General features: G+C 53.7%; 1 protein-coding gene across 1 annotated transcript in view; it reads right to left on the bottom strand.

Annotated features, from left to right (window-relative positions):
* The window catches only part of LOC123352571 (ectonucleoside triphosphate diphosphohydrolase 8-like), a 65,369-nt gene extending 51,700 nt beyond the window's left edge, over nt 1-13,669 (bottom strand). The window contains exon 1 of the mRNA XM_044992902.1: nt 13,622-13,669. The gene's annotated coding sequence lies outside the window, so the exon portion shown is untranslated. The remainder of the gene's footprint in view (nt 1-13,621) is intronic.
* Between the last annotated feature and the right edge of the window lie 267 nt (nt 13,670-13,936).

Here is a 13,936-nt window from a genome sequence, read left to right as displayed (position 1 = left end):
ATGTCAGTCCAATTCTGCAGGCTCTTCTGTAAGCTCATATTCACACATGCATAACAGTCCTCAAAGTGGGGCCGACTCCATTCAAAATGGCACATTAGGACAGCTATGCAGTATGTCCAAGGCACATGTGCTGGAATACGCTGAGAAAGCAAAAGGCTCTGGCTTCCCAGATATGGAGAGGTTTCAGCCCCAGGGTTCATTTACTCAGCTGGGCTGAAATCCTGGTCCCACTGAAGTCAGCTGAGCTGCTTTTCATAAATGTACACTACTTTGTATACCTGCTGGAATAAGCCATGTATAGGAACCTATGCAGCTAGAAGCCTAGAGGCAGCTGTTTGGCTACTGTGTGATTCTAAACACAATCCAGAGAGATGAAGCTAGCAGCACTCATCTGAATTTGGGACACTCCAGAAGTAAGTGGCTAGGACCCTACGACAGATGTGGTTATTTCATCAGCGCATCCCTTTCACATTGATAATATTTCAAGATTGGATTTTTTAAAAAGACATGTTCTAGTTCAAAAGGAATTATTTTGGGGCTGGTTTCTGGCCTGTGTTATTCATGAGGCCAGGTTAGATGATCACAATGGTCCCTTCTGGCCTTGAAATCTATCAATCTATTTGTCATTGTCATTTGTTATCCAATGTAACTCCATGCAAGTTACCAATGTAATGTAAATCAGAAATATTCTTGGTTTTGTTTGATTTGCATAATGCTCAGTGGCTTGAACATTGGCCTGCTAAATCCAGGGTTGTGAGCTCAATCCTTAAGGGGGCCATTTAGGAATCTGGGGCAAAAATCTGTCTGTGGATTGGTTCTCCCTTTGAGCAGGGGGTTGGACTAGATGACCTCCTAAGGTCCCTTCCATCCCTGAGACTCTATGAGAGAGAGAGAGAGAACACCATGAAGTGGAAATCGCTCTTTAAAATGTGGGACACATGGCAGGCAACAACCCAATACCAACTTGAGATTTTCCAGAGAGAAATGCAGCAGCACAGAGGAAGTGGCCAGAGCCAACAAGCAGACAGTCTGGTGAGAGGTGCCAGCTCGGACTGCAGGGAGAGCAGGGCTGGGAGAGCAAGAGCAAGAGGGCTTGGGGACCAAATCATCATCGGAGGAGGAGGGCTGCAGGGCTGCGAAGGGGGGAGCAGGGGTCTGGATGGCACTCGCACTTACAGGGCACTCCACAGCCTGGTAGGACAGCTCCTAGCAAGCAACAGTAACTTATATCTCTGTGTGAGCACATGTAACAAGGGGGCTTGCCCATAGGGGCTGGAGGCCTGGGGCTAGCCAAATCTGATTCCTAAAGAGGCACACCTGGGTTCAGCAGGTCATTCCCTATAAAAGGCAGCAGGGGCTGGACAGAAGGGCAGTATGTCATGGGAAGTTCCCTGCAGGGGTTTGGAAGTCAGAGCTAGAGACTCAAGGTTCAGAGCAGGCAAGCCAGAGAGTCAGCTGAATTGGAGACTACTGGGAGTGAGCAGGCTCCAGCAGAAAGACCTGGGCTGTGGGCTTTCCCTCCTGAGACTACAGGCAGGAAAAGCTTGGGAGGGTAAGACATAGGGACTGTGTTGTAGAAATTTGAATTTTCTTTTGGAGCTTTATTTATTTATGTGACCCCTGAGAAGGGGTGGTGAATGGACAAGGCAAGTCTGTGTGGAGTCTGGTTAAGAAGACCCTGAAGAGTGGGAACCAGAGGCTGGGTGCTGCAGGGCAACCTCTGGCTGTAGGGGGGTCCTCAGGTCATGGGCAGCTTTATTACAATATGGAACGGTGGGTCCTTCAAACAGACAATGCAGTTGGTGGGAGGCCGGAGTAAAACGTTTGGGAACCACTGGAATAAGCCAGCCCAGCTCAGGCTAAATGTTCCCATAACAGAATGAGAAATCCCTTCCCTGCCTGGAAATCCAGGCCAGGATTTAAGATACCTGGTATGATAACACTAACCATCTCCAAGTGAGTTTATTTAATCCAAGAGTGAGTGACCCACGGGCTCTGTCTGTGTCCAGCAGCCTCAATGACAAATCCACTTCATCTTCATTATAACTCGCTCCTGTCTCCTCTTCCCCATGAGGGGCACAGCAGTGACAGTATGGATGGATAAACTAACTTGCAGCGCTGGAGCCTAGCATGGTGTGACTGCAGTAGCCACAAACAGGCTATGAGAAATGGAGGCAATGAGAATGTAATGAATTTCCTGACCCTGTCTAGTGCAGATAGGTAGGACCTTTGGTGGTGTTGCTTCAGCCAAAGATTTGCATCTGTCTGATAGGAAATACTAATATCAATCACTCACTCTGCTTGCAGGTTCAAGTTGTGCTCAGCAAAGAAATAGCTAGGAAGCCTGTCCTGGATATGGTCAGCGAAAGGAGGCAGATTGTAGACAATAGCAACCTATATGTGGCCCTAGGCATGTGCTGAACTCTGATGATACTGATCAGTGGTGCAGAGACAGAATCGCAGCCAATAACCCATACTGCACCCACTGGTAGGCCTGCATACAGTGCATGGTGCACATTATCCTCTCCTCACAGCCCACAGCGATACTAGCTGAAAGCACTGGTGGCTCTAGGGAGGGTTGCACCAGCACCATTTAGGTCTGGCCTGGCAGTGAGTGGCGTGCAATGTGGAGCATGGGGTCCCAGCAGCACGCAGGTTTGACACAGCCATCCCGCATGACGGAGGGGCTGCTGAGCCAAGGGCGAGTGAGTGACGTGGCGACCTAGTGCATGGGGTTGCAGTGCCATTCACGTTTGGTGCCTGCCACGCTAGTGCGGTGAGCGACAGGCCTGCCCTGGCCGTGCCCGCCCAGATCCCACTGTTGCTGCTGCTGACATCATCGTGCTGGGTCCAAGGGGACCCATCAGGCCAGGAGCCTGGAGGTAGGAGTGGGGTTGGGAACAACGCTTCCACTGGCAGTGGGCCAGAGCTCAGGAAGAGGTGGAACAGGAAGCAGCCCCCTAGCCACACATAGGGCACAGACTTGTGGGGAGGTCAGTGACCCCACTGGCCTGGGCACTCTCTGACCCAACATCCACCTACTGAGCCCCCCACTCCTTGGTCTATTGTGCACCCATTGAAGCGGGAGCTTGCATCCGCCTCTGGATTAAAGAGCTCTTTCCCTGCACGTCATTTCTGCTTTTCGTTTTTTTCTCTGTCACGTGTAAAGAGAATAATGACCTGAAACGAACAAAACAACCCACCTCCATTTGCAACAAGGGAGATGGGGCAGCTGCCAGAGTTACTAATCCTCTGCAAACAGGAACTCAGCAAGCCAAGAGTCACAAGCTCGAGTAGTGAAAGAGATGCACAGGGAGAACCTGCTTCCCACCCACCATTCACACAGAACCTGGGCACCAGTAGCCAAGATACCCAGTGCAGGAAATGTGCATTTGACACACACAGAAGTTATGTTATGTGCAATAACAAGCACCACCCCTGCGTAACGAGCGGGTCTGCTTCTAGAGGGATATAGTCAGCAGTATGGAATCAAAGCAGAGACTTTCAGCTCATAAACCAAAACGCCTCCTACTTGAGCTAACCGAAGAGGCCTCACTGCTTTAGGATCACCCACTAGAGCAGTGGTCCCCAACGTGGTGCCCGTGGGTGCCATGGCGCCCGCCAGGGCATCTATGTGCGCCCATGTACTGGCCAGAGACAAGCATCTGCTGAAATGCCACCGCGAAGTAGCGTCATCGAGAGGCGTTGCCGCCGAAACGCCGATGATTTTCGGTGGTATTTCAGTGGTGACGTCTATTGACGTTGCCGCTTCTCAGCGGCATTTCGGTGGATGCTCATCCACCGGCCCTGGTCCTCGGTGGCTCATCCTCCGGTGCCCGCCAGACGAAAAAGGTTGGGGTCCACTGCACTAGAGGGACACAAGATTGCATGCACTGAGCTAGAACTCTAAACATGCCTCTCTTTCATTCTGGGGTGAATGGAATACTGACCTCCTAGACCCTGCTAATATAAGCCTCACTGTTTGTTACTGTCAGTGTCAAACCAGAGAAGGGCAACAAAAATGATGAGGGGTATGGAACAGCTTCCATATGAGACTGGGACTGTTCACCTTGGAAAAGAGATGACTAAGAAGGGATATGATAGAGGCAGGCGTGAAAGTAGAAATAGGGACTTACCAGTATGGGGCTGGGTTGGGGCCGGCTCTGGCCCCCAGAAGGGGTGGGGCCTCAGGCGGAAAGGGTGGGAATGGGGGGTCAGTGCCCTCTCCCTCCCCCGCCGGAGTAGCAGCGGCAGCTGGGGGCTCCGGCAGCAGTTTAAAGGGCCCAGGGCTCGGCCGCCACTACAGCCCCAGCCCTTTAAATAGCCGCTGGAGCCTGCCAGGGCCCTGGGGTAGCAGTGGCAGCCAGAGGATCTGGCAGTGGTTTAAAGGGCCGGGGCCGTAGAGGCAGTGGGAGCCCCAGGCCCTTTAAAGAACCCTTGGAGTCCCGCTGCTACCCCAGGGCTCTGGCAGCAGATCTCTGGCAGCAATTTAAAGCGCCCGGGGCTCCAGCCACTGCTGGGAGCTCCAGGCCCTTTAAATTGCCTCCTGGGGCAGCCAGGCCACCCCGGTACGGTGCACTGGCTCTTGCCGGTATGCCGAACCGGGGCGTACCAGCTTACTTTCACCTCTGGACAGAGGTCTATAAAATCATGACTGGTGTGGAGAAAGTGAATAATGAAGGGTTATTTACCCTTTCACATAACACAAGAACTCGGGCTCACCTAATGAAATTAACAGGCAGAAGGTTTAAAACAAACAAAAGGAAGTTCTTCTTCACACAATGCACAGTCAACCTGTGCAGCTCATTGCCAGAGGATGCTGTAAAGGCTAAGACTATAACAGGGTTCAAAAAAGAATGAGATAAGTTCATGGAGAATAGGTCCATCAATGGCTATTAGCTAAGATGGTCAGCGATGCATCCCCACGCTCTGGGTGGCCCTAAGCCTCTGATGGCCAGAAGCTGGGACTGTATGACATGGGGTGGATCACCCACTAATTGCCATGTTCTGTTCATTCCCTCTGAAGCACTTGGCATTGGCCACTGGCCAGGAAACTGGGCTAGATGGGCCATTGGTCTGACCCAGTATGGCTGTTCTTGGGTTCTTAACCACAACAATGCTGAACAAGGAAACTGAGATTCTACATACACGAGGGCTGGCATTTCCAGAAGGGCTCTGCACCTGCAACCACATTGTCCAAAGACCTCAGCATGTTCTGTGCATGTTTAGTGCTGAGTTCATTTGAAAATCTGGCCCAGTTATAGGTGATGACTGAGTAATGGAAATCTGGACCTGCAGAAAGAGCCTCTTTTCATTTCAAGTTCCCTTTGTGGCTCCTCCATAACCACAGCACCGCCTCCAGGGGGGGACAGTATAATGGGGTGCCATGGCAGCCTGCCAGTCCCTTAGTGGGTATGGTGTGTTTCAATAACTCTGCTTTCTAAGGCACAGGCTAACAGCCAGGAGCTCCTGAAATCGATCCAGACTCTTATTCCTGGGGGAATTTTGTGCCACTGCGCGTACACAGAATTTACATCCCCACAGATTCCTTTGCTTCCTCACAGAAAAATGACTTTCTGACAGGGAAGCAAAGGGAAGCTGCAAAAGCGGTCATGCACCCCTCCGTCACAATGCAGGTACTTTGTTTCAATCACCTGGAGCAATTGGCAGAGAGGTAAGTCACCGCAGGGCTGGGGATGCCCCAGCTGGTGGCTCCTACCCTGCGCCGGAATCAGCAGCTAGTCCCAGCTGAGCTGGAGGGAGAAGAGAAAGGGGCTTCCTCTTCCCGTGCAAAGAGTGGCTGGGACTATGTCAGACCCACCCCTCAAAACCTCCCCTGGCTGCAGGAAGCTCAGCATCCTCCCCTGCTTCCTTCCCCCATCTCTCCTCAGCCGCAGGGGAAGGGTCACTGTACAGGGAGCTGCTCCCCCATCCATCCAACCCCCATCCATCTGGACCTCCCATACCTGCCTCCAGCTGACCTCATCCTGTACACCCACACCCCCCAGCCCTCCATACCCAAACCCCACCCCACTGAACCTCAACCCCTGCATCTGGAGCCCCACTGCAACCAGACCCCCTGCCTCCAGACCCCCACCTCTGCACCCAGAACACTCCACTGATCTCCTTGCACTCAAACCCCCACCCTGATAAGCCCCACCCTCCTGGACCCCCCTGAGCCTCCACATCCACTGACCCCCAGCTAGCTGCACCCAGACCCCCAAGCCCCACTCCCTCAGCACCCAGACTCTCCTGCTGAGACCCCACGCCCAAACCCCCTGCTGAGCCCCAACCACCTTCACCTGGAAGCCTCTGTAGAGTCCCATTTCCCCTGCACCTGAAATCCCCCAATGAGCCTCTGTGCATCCAGATCTTCCCACACATAGACCCACACTGAGCTGCCAGCACCCATATTGTCCCACACGGAAGCCTCACACCCCACACCTGGATCCTCCCCACACTGAGTCCCTTCACATTTGGATCCCGCCTGGTTGAGCCTGCCTTCCCCACGTCCAGTGCACTTGGCACAGAGGGGCAGGGCCCCAGGGTATTTCTGGGGCAGGACCAGCCCTTGTGCTGTGTCAGGGTTAGGTGCAGCATCACTGCTGAGTCTAGGGTGACCAGATCACCCAGGTCAAATATCGGGACGCGGGGGGGGGGCAGCGGGGGCAGAGAGGGAAAAAATGGCGGCAGAGCAAAAAATAAATAAATCCCCCACCCCCGATTCCTCCTCCCTCCACAAGTGCTGGAGGGAGGCCCGGGAGACTCAGGGGAGCACGGGGCCAGGGTGAGTGTGAGTCCGGCCTGGCCCCGAGCAGGCAGGACTCGGGCGCGGTACCTGTAGGGAGAGTAGGGAGTGGCCTGCGGGGCCAGGCGGCGGCGGCTGTTCTCCCCACCTGGGCAGCGGGACTTGAGAGCAGCCGCTGCTGCAGCTCCCACATCTGCGGGGGGAGGAAGCGGCCGCTGGCCAAGCTTGGCAACTGCGGCTCTTGTGCCCACGAACCCCCCGAGCCCGGGCCTGCTGCAGGGACCCAGCGCACACACAGCGCGCGCCCAGCCCCTGGCCACTCGCGTCTGGGCTGGCTGCCAAGCTGGTGCAATCCCGCGGGCGGCCCTGGAGTGGGGGCAGCAGGCCCCAGCCCCCCCATCCCGCTCGGGTCCCACAGGGGAACGAACGGGGCTGGGCTGCCGATGCCTCCGCCGCGGGATTGCACCAGCTGGGCAGCCAGCCCAGACGCGACTGGCCAGCGGCTGGGCGCAGCGTGTGTGCTGCTGGGTCCCCGCAGCAGGCCCGGGCTCGGGGGGTTCGGGCCCGGGCGCCACATGCTTGGCCGCTTCCTCCCCCCGTGGCAGTGGGAGCTGCAGCAGCAGTTGCTCCCACGTCCCGCTGCCCAGGTGGGGAGAACAGCCACCGCCTGGCCCCGCAGGCCACCCCCTACTCTCCCTCCAGGTACCGCGCCCGAGTCCTGCCTGCTCGGGGCCAGGTCGGACTCACACTCACCCCGGCCCCGCGTTCCCCTGCGTCTCCTGGGCATGGTTTGCTTGGCAAGAGGCGGGGATTTGGGGAGGGATCCAATTGGAGAAGGAGGGGGCGGAGTCGGGGCAGGGGAGGGCGCGAGCCCTTCCAGGCTCCGGAGCCTTTGCTTGTTTGTCCAGTGTCCCGACCTAACATTGGTCGGGACGCGGGACAAACAAGCAAATATCGGGACAGTCCCGATAAAATCGGGACGTCTGGTCACCCTAGCTGAGTCTGTGTCATGGGGGAGGGAAGGGGCTGCAGGGTGATCTCTCACCTTCATGCAGCCAGTGGCCTGTGCTCCCACTGCCATGCTAGTGTCTCCGCATTTATTTATTGACAAATAAAACTTGCAGAATTTTTAAATATTGTGCGCAGAATTTTTAATTTTTTTGGCGCAAAATGCCCTCAGGAGTAGTCAGACTCTGCCATGGATTTCCTGTATTGCCTTGGACAAATCGGTGTTCTCTGCCTTAGTTTCTCCATCTGCCAGATGCGGGTGCTTAGCTGGGCTTCCTTGCAGGCTGTGGGTGAGCATTAATCCGGTGATGGGTCTGAGTGCACAGTACATGATACGTAACATAATGTGGCTGCCACTTTCTCTCCCCAGACCTTACTATCATAATCAGTCTGTATATCATGGGAGCATCTTGAGGCCCCAACTGAGATCAGGTCTCTATTGTGCTAGGTGCTATAGAAACATATGGTAAGAGGCAGTTCTTATCCTGCAGAGCTTGCAGTCTAAACAGACAAAAGGAAGCAATGGTTCAGTAACTCAACCAAGTTCACAGGGGAGTGACAGAACCCAGATCTCCTGCTTTCTTGCATAGGAAATCATCTGCCAACTTCCTAACTGCTGCAGTGGCTAGCACAGTGATTATCAGCAGAGAGTCCCTGCTGGTGTAACCAGGGGGCTATTTGCAGGGCACACACTGTGGGGGCATCTGTGAATTAGCTCCCCCTATCAGCCTGAATCTGATGACTTGCCAGGCATGCTACAGGCCTTCTCTTTTTTGCTGGCCATTTGAAAATGAGGGAGCATGATGAGTGCCATGAATTGTGGAGGGGAGGGTAATTTGAGCAGTTAGGCTGCCTGTTTAGCTGGTTGCATAAATCCACATAAACAAATAATAAAACAAAGCAGGTGTCCTCCTCAGAGGTGGTCAGGTGCCCCCCCCTCGCCCCTGGATCCTGGCTCTGCAGAACCCCCAATCCCACCCACCTCCTCAGCCAAAGGAAGTGGGGGAGAGTCCCTTGGAGAACTGGTTTGTCAGCCATCAGGCAGACACGTGGCTCTTAGAGTTGATGATGTAACTATAACATAAAGGTCAGGCAGTCTAATGATTCCTGATGAATCAGAATGGGATTCCTATGAACAGGTGTGTGTGATGTGGCACTCTGACTGTTTGGCAGCTGATTAGAAAGCAGCCTTAGCGCTTACTTCATTATAACCACCGCCCCCAGGCCACCGTACGTTACACAGACCTCAGCACCAGTGTGCACAGCACTCTGTCAGTGGGAGAAGCTCTCCCGCTGCCATAGCTACCGCTGCATGGGGAGGTGGAGTAATTATGCCAAGGGGAGAGCTCTCTCCAGTTGGCATAGAGCGTCTGCACTAGCAGCGCTACAGCGGTGCAGCTACATCGGAACAGCTGCTGTCGCAATTCTAGTGTAGACCAGCCCTTAGTAATTTTCCTTTCTAAAGCTGATGCTCTTTCTGATCTCTGGTGGCCTTTTGCTGATGGCTTTTAACTCTCCATGGGGACAGGCCCTGACATAAGGCCTGTCCCAGCAGTGCCCTCGAATGCATCCTCTGCTTGTCATGCTGGGTAATATTTCTGCTTTGACCATGCACAGCTGATCGCTGGCGAGCACCTTTTTGTCTAGCTGACCTGCAAGCAAGAGCCACTGTGCTTTGCTCTACACTAGACTGCACCCTTGACCAGGCTGATAACGAGTCTGGGCCCTGCTGACCCCAGCGTCAAGGAGATGGAATGATGGTTGACAGCAACTTACCATCTCTCCTCAGTGCCCCTCATGCAGCTCAGGCCCACCTGCAATTTTACCCAAAGCCTTTAAGAAGGCTAGGCACTCGACTATATGCCTGAAAGCTGTGGGGCTGAGTCATGTCTGACCTCACCCTGAAAGGACCACCTCTCCTTCGGGTAAGGGCAGGCAAAGGCTGGCCACCTCACTCCCGTGTGTGCTCTTGGCTGTGAAACTGTGGTGCCTTAGCGGCATCAGCCTGTGCGCCATTAGTGTGTGGGAACTTGGACTTGACTGACTTTAAGAGGGGGAGTGAAGGGGATCTTCAGGAAGAAGGGCATACTGTGGTTCTGAGTGGGTTTCCTTGGTGTTGGAATGGGATCCAGATTTATTTAAAAATAGGCCTGACCCCAAACCCTGGAACATCCACGATCCAGTTCCTGATCTGAATGTAACAGCTGCCTTCTATCATTCGAATAGGCTAAGCACCTAGACACTTGTCCCTGAATACAGATTCTGAGGAGCCTGGAAAGGTGCTGCATCATAGCTGGTATGTTTGGTCTGCACACTAGAAATCAGAGAGTGGCAAAACTGAGTCACCTTGTTCCCTGCAGGACTGACAGTGGTGCTGCTTTGTCTGGACGAGCCTGACATGAGCGGTGCTGACCAGGCCTAGGTTGACCAGATGTCCCGATTTTATAGGGACAGTCCCGATTTTGGGGTATTTTTCTTATATAGGCGCCTATTACCCCCCAACCCCGTGTTCTGATTTTTCACATTTGCTGTCTGGTCACTCTAACTGGGGCTGCGCTCCGCAGTGGAAGCTGTTTCCATCTCTGCGTGCAGAGGATATTTTCAGTGTATTCAGTATTTACATTTACAGGAGGGTTCAAGAGGCTCATTCTCTAAGCAGGCCTGTGGGGGAGTGCAGCTGATTTTCTCACAGCCCTGCATTCACCTTGTGAGTTCTGGTTCCCTCCACAAATCAGACTAACCCTTGGTCTGCCTGATGTCAGAGATGTATCTAATTATGCTGATTTTTTCCCAGCAGCACCCTATGAGTGTAAAAAGCTCCCTTTCTGAATTAGTTGTGTCTTACGCTGCTTTGCACAAGTGGAGATGAAAGCAGAGGGCAGGGGCGGCTCTAGGATTTCCGCCGCCCCAAGCAGGGCGGCACGCCGCGGGAGGCGCTCTGCCGGTCGCCGGTGGATCTCTCGCAGACGTGCCTGCGGAGGGACCAGCGGCCCCTCCGCAGGCACGTCTGCGGGAAATCCACCGGCGCCGCGGGACCAGCGGACCTTCCGCAGGCATGCCTGCGGGAGGTCCGCCAGAGCCGCCTGCCGCCCTCCCGCGGGACGCCGCCCCAAGCGCGTGCTTGGCGCGCTGGGGTCTGGAGCCGGCCCTGGCAGAGGGTGAAAAGCAGTTGGAACAGGCCCACAGTGTTCTATTTGCATGGGACGTACCTTTTAAGAAGGCTTATGCTCCCGCAACACCCTAGACTTTATAGTCAGCCCTTCATGAGTGATGCATTTCTTCCTGTGCATTAAACTCAGCCCAACTCCCAAAATTTGCACCTGGGTTTTGATGCCCTGCAAAGATCAAGGATCTTTTACTAATACTCACAGGCTGTGGGTTCATGGATGGAAAAGGAGGGTTCAGCAAAACCATCTTCTAATAATGTAACAGCTCCTGCCCCTCCCTCTGGCACTGCACCCCAGAGAAAGCATTGGGCATGAGTGCAGCCCTTGCTTGTTCTGCTTGTGCCTTCTAGGCAGGAGGTGAAGCATTAGCAACTTAGCCCCAGTGTCAGGAAGACTCTGTCTCTGTGCTCTGGATGGAGAGGAGAGGCCAGGGCCATTCACTTGTGCTGAAGCCCAGCATAGGGCCCTGTTCTGGCCTAAATCTGCCTAGAAGACTTTCCTCACAGCCCTGGACTTTTCCAGGCAAAGTGGTCACGGTCCCCTTGTCTAAATGCCTAGGTACTGATGGGGCTAGTAACTCTGTGTAACAAATCCCTTAGGTGACTTTGCTTGTCCTGAGCAGCCAGATCCCTTTAACCATTTAATCCTCCCAGCCTATCAGGCCAAACATCAGCCCCAGCCCCAGGTTAAGAAACGTAAAGTGTTTGGAGCTGACATTTTATCCCATGTCACTAGCACCCGCTGAAAACTCCAGCAAGTATCTTGGAAATGTCAGCTCAGGGAAAGCCAACAAAGAGCTGGAATGCCTCCTGTCTAGAGGCTCCAGGAAGCAGAAAGAATGGAGAGGTGAGGCACAGCCTGACTTAGGGTATGTCTACACTACCCGCCGAATCGGCGGCAGTGATCGATCTATTGGGGATCGATTTATTGAGTCTAGTGTAGATGTGATAAAATCAATCCCCGATCACTCTTCCGTCGACTCCGGAACTCCACTGCAGCGAGAGGTGGAAGCAGAGTTGATGGGGGAGCGGCAGCAGTCGACTCGCCGCCGTCCTCACGGCCAGGTAAATCGACCTAAGATACGCCGACTTCAGCTACGCTATTCGCATTGGAGACCTAGCCTTAGTGTTAGGAGTGTCAGAGGAGTTCCAGTCCGGGCCACCACGTCAGCATATATGGGCAGGCTGCTGGAAGCGAGGAGAGCTACATGCCCAGATGATATACAGGGAGTCACAGGAACATTATTATCATTGCTCACATTGGTTCATTGCTGGTTTGACACAGTTACTTGTATTTGGCCCAAAAAGGAATCTGTGGCTGAGACTGTGCTACAGCCTGCATTTGGCCTGGCTAAGGTAGCAGACCCTGCTCCCTGAAGTGGTGGTTGGTTTGGGAGCGGCTCTTACTTCACTGGTGCCAGAGTGAAAAAAAGAACAGCCCACTGTCTTTTGCTCTCAGAAGAGCACATTCTTGCCTGGAGTGCTTGACCCAGCCCATAGGTGCGTATGAGAGGCCAAGGTCTCTGTCACATGCCCTACAAAACCCTGTGTGAGTACCAGGGACAGTCACAATCAATGGGGAACAGAGACTGCTTCCTCCACGCACACCAGGGATGGGGCGTAAGTCCTCTCAAAGGGGTGGGGAGGAGTCAAAGCCCCGATACATTGTGTTCCCTGTGCATCAGCCTGTGGCGGGAGCTGGGTGTCACAGGGGCAGCATGTGCCAGGATGTGCATTACGTGCCATCCTCCTGTGCAGCAATCGGTTCGCTGAGGCACAAACCTCCCCATGTTTCTCTTGGGGCAGCTGGGCTCTGCACGGCCCCTTACTCAGGGTTGTGTCTAAACAACATAATCAAGCCTCTAGGTTTTTTATATTTACTTGGCAATGTTAGCCCTTAAGTACACGCATTGCAGCTCCCATGTACTGCCCCTGGAGCCAGCCAGGCACCCTTAGTGGTTAACATCTCAGGATGCAGAGACAGAGGAAACATGGCAAGTCCCCTGCTCCTCACCTGGCCATTAAGTAATTTCTGGCCTCAGAAAGCTCCACCTTGGAATAGGAGCCCTTTACTGACTTGCTGTCCGGAGTCTGCAAATGAAGGAAACAAGCAAACACACTTCTTCCTGTTTGTAGCTGATGGTAGCCATGCCTCGACCCTCCAGACCTCCCCTGAGAGTGACCTGGGGACCATCCTGATCAAGGGAGCTTTGAAACCAGACAAGAAGGGACTACAGAGAGGATAGACTTCTTTACACAGCATTCTGCTCCAGCAAGGAGAGATACATTTTTCTAGCGCCTCAGCCTCTTCCAAGATGCTGGAAAGGCTCCCTGTGAGCATGCATGGGCTGACACTCTGGGTGGAGTGAAAGGAAACAAGCCCTGAACTATTTCATTGTGTGACACTGCACAGACTGCAACTCCAGTGTGGGAGAATCTCTGTGGGGAGTGCAGTTGTTTGGAGATAAACATGGTTCCTCTGGACGAGGAATGATTCCACTGTATTCATGCCACTGAGCCATAGGATGCGAAATAAGCAATGAAATGCTGCTCTATACTCCTCCCAAGTGTGAACACAGCAGGATGCTGGGTCTGAGCTGTGATCCTGGGGCACCAAAGCAAGTCACTTCTTTGTTGTGCTGCAGTATAACATCACTGCACAGAGCATTCAGAAAGACAGAAAGAGGTTCTCAGCTTACCTTTGCCTTTGCAGCGCAGTACTGGGAAGCACAGTCCGCCCTGCGAGAGCTGACAACGCACAGCTGGAGAATCTGTTGGCAAGTAAACACAGCGAAGTTTTAATCCAACTCTGCAGCTGTACAACGTGGATGGCACGTACAGAATTACTCGGCCAATCAGCCCACCCTCTGCCCCCCCCCCCCATGGTAGTATCTTTACTTGCCATACAGAGCCGGCCTGACACACCCCTTTGGCGTATCCTTCCTGCCCCGTCTGTTTATTAACAGGCAGGTCTCTTTCTGCTCCTGTGATAACGCTTCTCTGAAGCATGTCAG

The sequence above is a fragment of the Mauremys mutica genome, chromosome 18 (genome assembly GCF_020497125.1).
Source record: "Mauremys mutica isolate MM-2020 ecotype Southern chromosome 18, ASM2049712v1, whole genome shotgun sequence".
Taxonomy (NCBI): domain Eukaryota; kingdom Metazoa; phylum Chordata; order Testudines; family Geoemydidae; genus Mauremys; species Mauremys mutica.
This window is presented reverse-complemented; position numbering and strand designations above follow the sequence as displayed.